Here is a 14,030-nt window from a genome sequence, read left to right on the forward strand (position 1 = left end):
TGAAAAATGAACCATTAGCCCGAATTGTCATGTTTACATAATCCCCTGGATGACTGCATTAGAACAACATACTGGACGCTGAAGCTCTTTAGTAGTTGTGGTTATGTGCCAGAATTGCTGCTCTGTGTGGGGAAGAGAACATTAAAGGCTGGAGGGACCATGCGATGACCCATCACTTGCCCCAAAGCCCTGAATGAAGATCAGTCTCCTTTCCATGCCATAGCACTTGACAGAAATGGAACCAGCCACCACATCTTAATGTTTGGTAATAGCCCTGTTATTGCAGCACTCTAACCCACTAACCTTCCTCCTGCCTTCCTTTTCTCCCTCTGACTGGAGGGCTGTTCACAGACTCCTTCACCGTGAAGGGTCCCTTGAAATATGTCAATCCTTCTGCTAAGCTATCTGCTCCAACCTTCAATTTAGCTGTGATGCTGATTTAGTTTCCTAGGCCCACAGAAGAGCTCTGTGTAGCTGAAAGTTTGTCTCTCTCGCCAGCAGAAGTTACTCCCAGGAAAGCGATCCCCTGGTCTTCCTAAGATCTGGGAAGGTAACTCATGGGCTGGGGGTGAAGCCTGGGCCTTCAGGCTGTGAGCAATGCACCGCTCATGCCCTCCAGAGGGCAATGGTAGACCAGGGAGGGGGGAGTGGCAGAATCTGACGGGCAGGGGTCCCCACCAGGCTGCATCCTGGCGCCGCTCTAATACCAGCCCGTTCTCCCCCCCGCTTGCGTGTGTTCCGGGGCGCGCGGCGCTGGCAACACGCGCACCTGCCTGCAATGAGGTGTCTCTGCCGTCATCCCGGGGGTGGGCGAGGCACGTGCAGACAGCCGCTGTCTGGGTTCCCCCCCCCCATGCTGGGGGGATGCGGCGTAGGCCCACAGGCGGGAGCAGTGCGGCTCCTCACGTGGCGGAGTCTGGGACCAGGCCGATTAACTCTTCATGTGCCTGCCCGCTCGCTCTTCTCTCCCCCTTTCTCACGCAACCCATCTCCCCCCGGGTCCCCTTAGTGGCCACGCTCAGGGGAAGGTGGGGGACAATAAATCCCTGCATGTGCGCTTCCTTTGGGTCTGACTCTGGTTTCGATCCATTCACCCTCTCCTTGCCTCCTTCCCCAGCTCACTCCTGTACTGTGATCGCTCCCCCTGCACGTCTACACACCCGCCCCCCCCCCCCCCCAGCTCTTCCTCCCCTCCACTGATCGCTGTCTCTGCTCCCCTCTGAGTTTTACCCGGCGGGTCCCGGGTGGCCAATCGCCACTTCTCCCTTGCAAGGAGAAAACCCTCCAGGCACCAGCCTGTCCGTAACCCCGCTGCAGCCCGGCCCCTGCCTCGCTTCTTGCTCTGGCAGTAAAGTTCCAGGGCGAGGATTCCCCTGGAGAAATCACGGTTTTGTTGCAATGCTTTTAAACATTAAGCGCCCCCCGCTGTCCCTGCGGCTCGAGGAGGAGGGAAGGCGCCCATTGCCTGCAAAAAAGAAGTGACAAAGGGGTCAAGTTGGGTCTCCCCGGGCTGGATCCTGTCTGGTTTTGGTCCCCATCTCCCAAACTCTACCATCAGCCTGGCAGCTGCTACTACTGCACTAAACAATTCCAGCCCGTGGGGCTTCCCAGAGCACGGGCACTGCACAAACCAGGCGCTGGCACCTGCAGCCAGCCAAGTTTTCCCAACAGAACCTAATGCATAAATTGGGAGCAAGTCTTCAAAAAGCGGGCTGACACACGTGCTGGCCCATCAGTGCTGGAAACACCCCGGTCTAGCGCATGGATCCTAGCGGATTCATCCACCACTTTGGGCCTCATCCTCCAAATGCCAAGGCCTGTGTAGTTGCTCCCATTGCATCCCAACATTCCCGCCCCTGATACTTCCCACGCCTGATCCAGCACAAGCGCCACAAAACCCAGTTCCAGCCTCTGGCTCCAGCTTGCTTTGTTGGCAAGCCCCAAGGTGTGCAATGTAAACAGAAAACAAGCCGAAGTGTTCCTGCTTCAGTGGAAAATCTGGACCTTGGAGCATCCTGATCCAATAGCACTGGAAAAACACATCCCTGGTACCCGGCTCTCGTCAGTCTTTTAACCTGGCTCCCCCATGCATCTTGGCACACGAGTCCTTCAACAGCCAACCTGGATCCAGCAGGATCTTGCCTTTTTTTCACCTAGACCCCCAATTGTACCTTCCAGCTAGACAGCAAGAGGAGCCAGCCCTTTGCATCAAATCAATCTGTATCCAATCACGCACTGAGTTTCTAGGAAGCCCCGATAATCCAGCTACGCATTTTGAGTTTTCTAAAATCCTGCCAAATTTCAGACCATAACCTTGAGATTTGGCCGTGACAGTGATGTCAGTGATCAGGAGGATCATTGTATATGGTTTTCGCTAATCACTTCTCGATGTGAGATTCTTTTTCAGAGCAGTCTGGAGTAGTTAGAGGTATTCATTTAACGAAAGGTGCATGTCTAGTATTCACGTGCCTGGATTTATGGGGGTTCGGATGTTTATAACTAAGTGCAGCTGCACTTGACTTCACTTTATGCTGCAGAATGTAGAGCTTTATGGCCATAATTATATAGCTGGATCCAGCTAGACCGAAGTGCCAGATACGGGTATTGGAGCCTGAATTTTTGTGGTCAAGTAGGAGCAGCAACAGGTGTTATCCGTTTTGATGCAATAGGAGGGCTGCGGGCCGAAAAATGGTAGGAGCTAGCAGGCTCCAGGAGTGTTTGCAAGTGCTATTGAGCAGGGATGAATTGAGGGCTGGAGTTTTGCGTTGGAAGCGGAGCAGCTTCACCGTTTCTTTGTTTAGTCGGTAGGCTAGTTGGCTTCAGATAAAAGCAAAACCAACACAAACAAGCCCCTGTAGTTGGATCCAGTAGAAGGCAGAGGCTGAGTAGATGGGTGTTGTGGGTTTGTTTGTTTTTAGGTGGAATTGTGACACTTTTATGCCAGTTTCTAAATACAGTTTGGATTTGGATTTTTTATTAGGAGCTGCTACATTCGACCCTCCTCCGCTTTTAATACAGTCGATCTGGTGGGATTCGGATTAATATTTGGCGGGATCTGGGTACTGTGTAGCCTGTTTTCCAGGGCTACTGTGCCAGGATGCATAAAGGTCCAGCTATTTTCCGCGCAGGAAGAGCGGCTGTTCTCCTTTCCTATGTAGACTGCACGATTTGTGTGTGTGTGTCTCGAAGTGCCAGGTATCAGAGCTGGTACTAACGTTTGCTTGTGCTCTGGGTGGTTTGCGTGCAGCAGAAGCAGCTCCACTTCGCCTCGGTTTTGATAGTCTCGCTTCGGGGGCATGAAGCCTCGGGCTCCGTCGGCATCCAGCAACTTCTTTTTTTTTGCCTCTTTCCGGAAAGCGAAGGCTGAACAGCAAGGCAGGCACTTGCAAGCCCCGGGGGCTTCCGAGTTGAGTCAGCCCAGAGGCGGGGGAAGAGGAGGGGGTAGGCAGGAAAACTGCCCCCCCCATCCCACCGGCCAGCGCAGGGCGCTATAAGAGGAGTCCCCTAGACAGAGCGTAGCTTACCGGGGTTGCCATTGCCATGGCCAGTCCTCCGGCCCCAGCGCACTCAGCGGACGGGGTAGCCGAGGAAGGGGAAGAAGAAGCGGAAAGTCCTGCCGTGGCTCTTGCTCTTTCAGCTGCTGCCGTCGGGGTCCCGGCGAGGCAGGGGCTGCTTTAGCCCCGTCGCTGGGCGCCCCCGCCGCGGGGACCCGGCTGGGCGAGGCACCTTTGCGCGCCTGGGCCGGAGCGGCCCTCGGGGGCTGCTGCTCGCGGCCCCGACTCAGGCTCGGCCAGGCAGATGCCCCTCGCTCTTCCGCCGAGCCACGCCCAGCTGGAGCCGGACCGGGCCTCCGGAGCCGCCCGCCGCCGATCCGGTTTCTCTAACCGGACTTTTCCCCAAGACTCCGGCCAAGGTAAGTCTCCCCGGCAGAGCCGCCGCTGCGGGCTTGGAGAGCGCCCGGCTGCAGCCGCTGGGACAGACAGCCGCCCCCCCTGCTCGCATCCCGGGGCAGCGAGAACCGGAGTCTGTCCTGCCCCGCTGAGATTTGCTGCCCCCGATCGGCCGGGGATCCTGGCAGGGAGACACAGCCCAGCCAAGCGGGTCTAGGTACTGCCCGCCGGGCATGGGGAGGGGTGCAGGCAAAGGGATGCACGCCCCAGCCCTGCTTGTCCAGGCGCACTTCTCACGGGATGCTGGGGGACTGAGTGACGGACGACCGTGACTTGATTGTACCTGGGGCACAAGGGAGAGGGCCCGGATGGGTTCACGGGATAGAGGTTACAGGGCATTCAGAGGCTATTGGCTAGATCGGGAGCTTTGTGCCTGGTCTCGCTTACGCTTCTCCTCCAAGGGCCAGGGACTAAGTCCCGGGATACTTTTTCTTGCTTGATCACAGTGTATTTCTAACCTCAGGCTTGGCTGTTGCTCCTAGTTTGTAGTGTGGGAGGTTTTGAGAGAGCTTCCTTCTAATGCTGTTGGTTTACAGAAGCCCAGGGCAGCACCGCCTCTCCTTAATCAATCACAGCCGGTCTGGCTTGTGCTAGTGGAGAGATTTCTCTACCCCTTCAACTTGTCCATCCCCATTTGAGGGACGGAGACCCAGCGTGAGAGGCCAGGAAGATCTCAAGAAACGTCGAATTAATTACTTTAGCACGTTATCTAGTATTTCACTCAGCATGTCTGATCTACATTTGCAAGGGGAACTGTGTGTGTTTATTGGGTCTTTTGTTATTACCACACACATTCTCCAATTTTTATTTATTTATTTATTTATTTTTGGTCATCCCTGGGTTGGGGCTCAATTTTGGAAATTTGCATGTGTTAACTACTTGCAGGAGTAAAGTTATTAAGCGTTTGTAGGACCAGGCAATTGTCCTATAAACTGATTGAAATGCTCCATGAATACCTATAGCCCTATATAAATAATACATATGTATTATAGAGCTTTTATAACAGATGCCAACATTGAACCTTGTGGGCTGTAATTTGTCTGTGGTTTTCCCATTCATATGTTCAAACATTATCACCAGATCCGGCCTTCATGGAGTAGGAGCTATTCCACATGTACTAACAGGCTTGCAGAGACATCACTGTTGCTTCTGCACTGAAGCAAATGATCTCTGTGGTGTAGCTTACCAAAGGAGAGGGACATGAGCAGAGGGTAGGTGCATTCAGTCTCCAACCCCTTTCTTCTCCTTCCCCGGCACTGTACATTTCTGCACAGTGCTTGCCCCGTCTGGGAAAAGTTCCTTCAAGTTCCATGTTCAACCTAGCATAGCAGGCCCCCAGCTGCAGATAGTTGTATAATTATGCATCCACAATCCATCAAGTAGAATTACCTGTGACATCATGGCATACGTACTTCCTGCTGCTTCCTATGAGAGGGTGTAACGTCCATGAGAAATGGCCAGAAAGAGAATGTCTAAGCAGTGGATGTGTAAAGCTATGTCCAGATGTCCATAGTCGTGTGCCGTGACAGCACAACCATGACAATACTGTAGTGCCACTTCCAGCTAGTTTGATTGCAATGTAGCTTGTACTTCAATACATTATACAATACAATACACATTGTACAATACACTTACGGTATCCACAGAAAAGCTGGGAACAAATTCAACCTGTTTTACCATAGAAGAGCAACAGGTGGGCCTATTTAGTCACCTATGTCTTCTGCAATTACTATTTTAAGCTGCTATTTACAGTGAATCAGGGCACACAATTCACAGCACTGGAACAAAGTGTTCACGGAGCAGTTGCCTGTCGAGCATGTGACCTACTGGCAATTGGATGCTGTAATTGGGAGCAGAGGGGCCCTTTATTACATATGTCATATAGGGCAAGCATGGCCTGGTCTGGATTGAGGATAGAACAAGGGAATTCTGTAAGCAGTATTTTCCTATAGGCTTGGGAATTACAGGCAATGCACGATGGGAGAGGAGCTAGGTTATAAGAGGCAGTCTCTCTTCAGTATGGAATGAGATCTGGGAGACTTGTTGCTGCTTGCTTACTGAGGAAGCTCACTTAAGAGAGCAGGTTTGGTGTGGGGCTCTCCACAAACAGCTGGAGAAGCACTTATCCAAAGACAGGATGTGAAAAGGTTTGTGAGGAGGTGGGTTAGAGAAGGGCCCTATAAGAAGTGAAACAAGAAGGAAAATGCCTGAGGCAATAGGGTTCTTCAGTGGTTTGGAGGCCCAGTATTGGTGCTGCTCCTTATTTAGGGATCCCAGGTTGCAACTTTTAGGGTGGGGTGGGGAAAAAGCTCACCTTCCCCCTTGTAAAGACAGGAGAGGAGGACCAAATCTGGCCCTGGGGAAGGACTCTTGAATTGTTGAGGGGCTGGGTCAGCAGGGTAAGACTATTTTGTCTAGAAAGGGGGAAGGATTACTGAGCACTAGGAGGCAAAGGGCTGTTTTGGTATGGATGCTTGTTTTCCTGGGAAGGGAAAGACTTTATAGTCTGGCCAAACAACTCTAAGAGCAAGGAAAGCGAGAGCTGCATTACCCTGCAACAAGAGGGAGACTGCAGATCAGAAGGGGAAATGGTGGCAAGCTCTGGAAGGAAAACTGAGGTGCAGCCACATCTAACCATGGAGAGGCAAGGGAACTGTTACAGAAGTCTATGCATGATGGGCCTGAATTTTTTCCAGTTGAGGAGTCCGTGGCGCTCCAACTGATTTCAGCTGGAGTAATCATTGTTGCCAACTCTCATGAACTGATTAGGGGTAATGCTAGTGTTTCTCTATCCCCCAGCAGGAGCCAGAATCTTTGCACACAATGCCCTATCATTTAGGGGAAGGTGTGCTAAACTGCAAGACCAGAGATTGAGGGCTAATCCCAGCTTTTCCATTGACTGCTGTTAATATTTCTGTGCCCTTTACAATCTTTATTACGAGCTATTCAGATACCTTGCAGAATAAGTACCGTTACAAATAGAAAAACTCAGGCAAGCTTTCAGGTCACTTGCCATAGCGCTGGGAATAGAACCCTGCTGTCTAATGTAACAGTGCCAAGTCTCAACCACTTTGTCACACAGCTGTTTGGAAGGAGCAGGCCAAATCACATACTACTTTAACCTATAAACTAATGCCATGTGGCTAGACCCTTGAAAGAGATTTATGATTCCGTTACTTCTGTGCTAGGAAATCTGGTCAGTTAGATCTAGTGCAGAGGCTTATGCTTTCGTATCAAGAGGTCCCAGATACAATCTCTGCCGATGATCCAACAAGGGGCATTGTTACATTTGACTATGCTGTCTGTAATCACTAGACCATAATCATTTTGCAGAGCTAAGAACAGAAACCAAGAATCCTGATGCTCCTCATTTTACTGCTGTGTCTCTCAAACACTTGTTGTCAGTGTATTCTAAATCTCCATGGACTGTTCTACATAGAGCATCAGAGCATGCTTCCTCCCTCCACTTAGACCTACATCTAGAGCAGTGTTTCCCAACTGGTGAGCTATGAACAGTGATGTGCCATCAGGCCCAAGCAGGTGTGCCACAGAAATTTTTGAAAAACTACTTGAAGAGTGCTGGATTGGCTCATGAATATTCATGAGTTCATTTGGCAACTATATGATGGTGTGCCTCAAAATAATTAAAGGTATCAAGGTGCGCCACGGCACAGAAAAGGTTGGGAACCACTGAGCTAGAGTAATAGAAATGATCTTTGCTGTTTGTTTGAAGGTTGTGGTTTCCAGTTCTGCTGATGAACCTTGGGAGGTTGGGGGCGAAAATAAATATATATAGAATATTTAGTTTAATATCTCAGGAGTAATAGCAGGAATGATTTTACCTTGCAAACGTTATATTTGGAAATGAATGTGGATGTTGTGCTAATATTTGGTTTGCTGTTGCATTTTCAATGTTTGTAGTTTGGTTAAAGGGACACTCCCATCAAGAACAGCAGTGGTGCCAACTCTTGTGCCTTTTTTTTTTTTATTTTTTTTTATTTTGGAAATATCAAAATATTTGGTCTTTCTTAAAGACCCAGCTGCTGGAGCTTGGTGATTACATGAGCCTCAACTTTCACTTTTTTAAAAAAGTGAAAGTTGCTAGCCCTCGTGACATGGAGAAAAGCAAGAAAACATGACCTGAGTGTACCCCAAAGTTTCAAACTCTAGAAGGCAAATAAAAACAATGCCAAGTATATATATATATATTTATTTAAGGCCTGATTTACCATTTTTGAATGTCTGTGATTGGCAATGTTAAACAGGGTATGGCACTTTCTGTGGATTGTGTCTGAGGCCTGGTTTATACTTGCGGGGAAATTCAGCGGCAGTTGAAGGGAGTTATGCAAGCTATGTAAAGTAGCTTGTGTAACTTACATCTACTTCCTAAATCCGTTTCTGCATGCCGTCTCCACTACGCTGCATCAATGGGAAATGCGTACCTGTCGATGCAGCACTATGCTTTTTGGGGAGGTGATTTTACCAAATCAACTTCCAGATTGATTGAGCAGGTCTTCACTTCCGATAAATTGAGCTGATGATGGCGAATTTGCCTCCATCAGTTTGTACATACCCTGAGACTCTGAGAAATGTGGGAGATTTTGCTGTGCCCAGAGGCTGGGAGACCCTGCCTGTGTCAACTCCAGAAAGGTTGGAGCTCGATTTAATAAACTCATCTTTCAAAAAAGCATTCTTATTCTCCAAGGTCTAACTCTGGAACTTATGGAAACTGGATGTCTCTGGGCATTGCTAATGAGCAATTGAGACTTTCAGCTGTAGGTCATCTGTTTTTAATCCCCGCTGAGCAGGGCAGGATTCAAGGAGTTGCTGTCTAAGGGATGTTTGGTGATTGCCATATAAGAGGAATCTGGGTCCTGCTTCCAGCGCCCACATCACAGACTCACCACCATGCTTTGCAGGGAACCTCTTTATGTGTTTTATACAGTGCTGAGCACAATGGAACCCTAACCTCAAATGTATCCTCTAGCAAGAGCTCCTGCAGGAGGGACCAACATTAAAATCAAATTAATTACATTTGTGACAGGTGGCTCCACTGTCAATTGTGACATATAGTTGGACCAATCGCATTATCTTTTGGGTGGTTGATCCATGTTTTTGGAATGGCAATATTGGGAAATTGTAGGTCCTCAGTACCCCTGAAAAATCGTGCCCCATAGTACAACAAGCGGGTCAACTCATCAGCAGCTCAACTTTCCTATGGATGACCTTAACTCTTCCACTACTGAGTTACAATAGCTGGGTAGGTGACTGGGGCTTCATTTTTTTTTTTTTTTTTTTTAAACTGACTTCTCCTCCACAGATTTAGAGCACTACATCATCGCTTTCCTTCAGACTCCTTACTACAGTATCTAATTGGGTCTTGAGTGGTTTGCCAAAGGATGAACCAAGAAGTCAGTACTAGGTTTAGAATTTGGGAGGTTTTCATCTTCCAGTCCTGTGTTAACAATGCTCAACTACTCCTTTTACATTCTGCTTTAGGCTCTAACCCTTCATTGCTATGCCCTTGAAATTTAGTCCTGTGCAGAGCCAGCACAAGGACTATGCCCCTCTTAAGTTCTTAAAACAGGTCTTAAGTGGGTATATAGTGCGGAGCTTCTAGAGGGGTGAATTTTGGTCTAAAGGCCTTTTAAGTGAGCCTGGATTGCACAGGTCATAGCAGCTAAGGTCTCAACCCAAAAATGCTTATTTAAAAGAATTACGTTCTGAAATCTTACCTAATGGCTCATATTTATAGTGAAAAGAGGAAGCCCTTTTGAAAGTATTTTATTGACTTTGGACATAGAAATGCACGAATACACTTTTTCAACAGGATGTATCAAACAACAACCCCTCAGAGCCACATTGTGAGAGATGGCATTGATCTGAAAATTCCATAGCACCTTCTTGTCACTGTTACACAATCCAACAAAAGTAAAAACTAGCTGGGATTTGGCAACTTGGGGCATCTTCTGTTCTCACATGTGCATGCAGGCTTAATAGATTTTGTTTTAAGGCCAGAAGATTATCTAGTTTGACCTCCTGAAAAATACAGGCCACAGAATTTCTTCCTATTAAAGGGAAGGAACCTAACGCTTTCCATGATATCAATAGAAAGCTGAGCAGCCCAAAGACAGATATAGAAAACAAAAGGGGGGGAAGAATTAAAATAGAAATCAAGACAACAGAATCAGGACATAATTAGTTTTCTATTGAAGTAATCTTCCCATTGACTTCAACTGGTGTTGGATTGGGCCATAAGTGTAAGAGAACATTAGGAAAGGCTTTAGGAAAAGTAAATTGATTACAGAACCAAAAACAGAAATGAAAAGATCAGAACCAATCACAAAGGAAGGAATGCAGGGGAAAAAGGGAAATGACTACAGAAATGGAGGCCTTGCGGAACCTCTAGAGACAAAAACACAAAGAGTGAAATCTGGCTCTGCTGAAGTCAATGACAAAATGCCCATTGACTTCAATGGGGCCCAGGCTTTCACTCAACAAGTTGTTAATAACATTACAGGATGATTTTTTCAAAACCAGTCACCTAAATAGCATCCACAAAGAGCTGGATTGCACACTTGTGTATATAGTGGGCTGCTTGGTGTGCAGTTTCATCCACTTTACAGTTTGGTGGTGAAATATTTGGTTTATTACAATGAAGATTTGGTCAGCATAGGGGACATTTTCAGGGCAATATGTAGAAAACTAGGTTAGTAACTCTTATTATTGTTTTGCTAAAAATGTATTTGCATAAAACATTTGAGTTATTGTAGGTCTGCAAACAAGTACTTATAACACCATGTTAAGGATCAATAAATGATGTATTTAGAGTACTGACAATTGCCATTGATGACAGACAGACTTAAAGCTACTTTGCCAGTGTCCTGTTGAGATTAGGAACTACCAGAAAGATATCACTTGAGATGCAGGAACTGCTCTCGGAAGTCACTTTGAGATAATAACTTATTGATATAGTATTCTAAGATTTGATTTTTAGAGTCGCCATAAGGTGCAACTGGATATGAATCAACCACAACGACAGCTCAGTTTTTATGGTTTGCTTTTCATAGTACTACTTGCCTATTTTCTTTTATACCCTTTTTTTTTTTTTCTTTTTTTAATAAATCCCTGGCTTTCTTCACTAGACTTACTTTTTTTGGTGAATTACCCACTGGACCATATAAGCCATAAGGTATTGGCAGAGCTGTGTGCTTACATGGCAACAAACTCAACAGGTTATGCCCTTTCATTTTTCATCTATCTATTTGCAGATCTGGCGCTCAGTTTCCATGAGATTTTGTTCCATTTGCTTCCCTGTATGCTACATAACTCATGTTGGTGGGGCTTTCTGATTTGCGTTCCTACCAAACAGGATGGGTGTTCAAGCAATATCGGCACCTGCAAATTCACATTTTTTTCCCCAAAAATATGATTTATGTTGAGCTTCCCATCAAAACTGCTTTTCTACCCAACAGTTTGTATTAACATGGAGGTGTCTAGTCATCTAGAATGGCGGGTCATGGTCATAAATCTGTGGATATACTAATGTCCTAATACAATGTATGGTGGACATCCTAGAGAGAGCCTATGTGACTTGCTATAATACCTGCTGCAGAGATCTTTTCATTCAAGTGGTAGAGGCTTATCTTTTGGAGCTGAAGGACCAAGATTCTAATCCCAGCTCCTAAACTGTGTGTGAGATTTTATATATAGTTCTGGTTGTTGCACATAGTTTTATTACAACCAAAGATTATCATAGCTCATAGTAGGGCCCTATACTCCCTTCCATTATGCAACATGGGGGAGAACAGATGCTCCAAAATCTCAAGAAATGGAGCAAAGAGTAGTACGTACAGAATCAATAGGTTAGGTGGTATAACCTGCCACCACCACTATGTAGTGGCCACCATTTCCTCCATGTTGGTAATATGCAAGTGGAGCTCTGCTTTTAATGGCCATATGGCTGGCTGGTCAGAGGAGTTGTGGAACATCTGTTCTGTATGGCATTGTTTCACTGCCAAAGTGGCAAAAAAAGCACATGAAATTAATTGTGTATTAAGTTGACTCAGTGCTCTATGATTCCTTACAGAGTGATGACAGGAGTGCCCCTGTCTTTGGGGAGCAAACAGCAGCGCAGTAACTCAGCCAGTCTTGATGCCAGGGTTCAGAGCAGAGGGAGTGATAACTTTTTTGTTCCTTTGGGATGTCCAACTATTTCCTAGGATATCAGGTCACGGTGGATTCCAGACAACATTCCTGCCCATCTCATGATCTCCAGGGCAGGATGTGGTGATTATTTGGGAAGAGGAAAGCATGCTTTTCCCTTCTGCGCATTTTTCCCTGGAAAAGGAATAGATGAGAGCTAAAGAGAGAATTATTATCCTAGAAATGACAGAGCCCAGGTGTCCCATAGTTTTTGCAAAATCTCTCTGTACATCAGTGTGAGGTGTCCTTGCAGTCAATGGAGAAAGAAGAGAACATTGTATGGGTGTGTTATGATCACATCTTGCTGAACTGTCTGTAAGTGTGTAAGGCCGTCAGATTTTCATCAAATGTGAGGGTCTTGTAACCAAACCAGGCCTCCTGGGGGATGGGAGCAGAAGAAGACTCCAGGAAGAAGAATTGAGAGCTGGGAGTCTATGTGTCATCAAGAATGGGAGGGCTGTAATTGTAGAAAGAGGCCCTGTGAAGAAGCAAGGTAGCCCTGTTTTTAGTGTTTCCAGGGTCAGGAACCCACGGTAGAGGGTGGGTGTGGGTTCCCCCTATACTGCCACTTAACCAGGTGATGCATGTACCTCTCCTCTTGGAGGGGGGATGGAGAGTCAATTTACGCTGCCACCTCATGAGGTGATGCAGTGACTTCTGTGAACAAGAGGAGGATGAAGGGATTGACTGGAGTGTTGGAAATGTATCTTCTGGCAGAAAAGACAGACCCTTGGGAAGGAAGGGCTGTGTCTGGTGAGACCAACGTGGAAGACTTTGTGTTTTGGACTCTCTGGTTTATACCCCAGAAGGGACGGACTCTTAAATTTGGCTTCAGGGTTGAGTCACCTGAGCCACCTAAAGTACTGGATGCTGGCTGTTCTCTGTTGGAGACAGGACAGGGCGACTGAGGAGATGGATTGAGAAGGGAATTTAAGGCAGTGGCTGAGCCTGAAGCCAGACTAGGTAGATTTCTACTACAAACACATTCAATAGAACACTCTTTAGGATATGATGAAAACAAAGTCAGAGCTGGAGAACTTAGGTCCAGTCAACTTCTCAGCCACTGGGGCATGAAGTGGCCATGAGGGCTCATGCTCTACTTGCTGAGTTTAGAAAATATCCCATGGTTACTAGGACTCGGTGAGAACTAGGGCAGAAGAGAGAAGCAGCAGCTTGCTACCTTCACCTTACCTTGTGCTTCTGCTGCATCTGCTCCAGTCCCTGCTCCACTAGCACACCCCAAAATACCACAACCCAAGACCCCCCAGTAAATCCTGCGAGCCCCAGCAGACAAACATCCATGTTTTCTTGCTGTGACCCAAATCCCATAATCCTTTGTGACTGTGGGGGATTGTGGGTGATGGAAGGACTTGATGGTTTTTTGGCTGCAGACCAAACAAGGCAGCGATGTAGTTCATTCCCCCTCTTGCTGTCGTTGTTTCCCCTGTACCTTCTAAGGTTTTTGGTAGTGTTTTAAATGCCTCAAGCTGTAGTCTGTTGGAATTGGGCAGTATCGCTCTCAATAGTTTGAATCCTCTAGTGATGTTCTATGTTTCAGAAGCCACCAGAACCCATCCAGAGCACCAGTATGTGTGGGCAGCTAGGCCACTGCATGTTGTGTTTAGTTACAACAGTTATTTAGACCCCCACTATGTCCATGTGGTTCCTGCTCATTCAATTTGTGTAAAAAGCGAAAGAAGCAACAACTGGGCCACAAGGACCTGGGGGTTAGAGTGGATAAGAAGCTGGATATGAGTCAGCAGTGTGCCCTGGTTGCCAAGAAGGCTAATAGCATATTGGGCTGCATTAGTAGGAGCATTGCCAGCAGATCGAGGGAAGTGATCATTCCCCTCTATTCGGCATTGATGAGGCCGC

The 14,030-nt window shown here is 47.2% G+C and overlaps 1 protein-coding gene and 1 long non-coding RNA gene across 2 annotated transcripts in view; one reads left to right on the top strand and one right to left on the bottom strand.

Moving 5' to 3' along the window:
* Positions 1 to 426: 426 nt before the first annotated feature.
* Positions 427 to 4,564, bottom strand: LOC137151778 (uncharacterized). The gene is made up of 2 exons (XR_010919357.1): positions 3,216 to 4,564; positions 427 to 1,465 (listed from the first exon to the last, which is right to left on the bottom strand). It is a non-coding gene; the product is annotated as an uncharacterized lncRNA (long non-coding RNA).
* Positions 3,838 to 14,030, top strand: part of LOC137151773 (opsin-5-like) — a 118,425-nt gene continuing 108,232 nt past the window's right edge. The window contains exon 1 of the mRNA XM_067546188.1: positions 3,838 to 3,913. The gene's annotated coding sequence lies outside the window, so the exon portion shown is untranslated. The remainder of the gene's footprint in view (positions 3,914 to 14,030) is intronic.

Source organism: Emydura macquarii, unplaced genomic scaffold (genome assembly GCF_026122565.2).
Source record: "Emydura macquarii macquarii isolate MOO-44397 ecotype Brisbane River unplaced genomic scaffold, CSIRO-AGI_Emac_v2 contig_212, whole genome shotgun sequence".
NCBI classification, from domain to species: domain Eukaryota; kingdom Metazoa; phylum Chordata; order Testudines; family Chelidae; genus Emydura; species Emydura macquarii.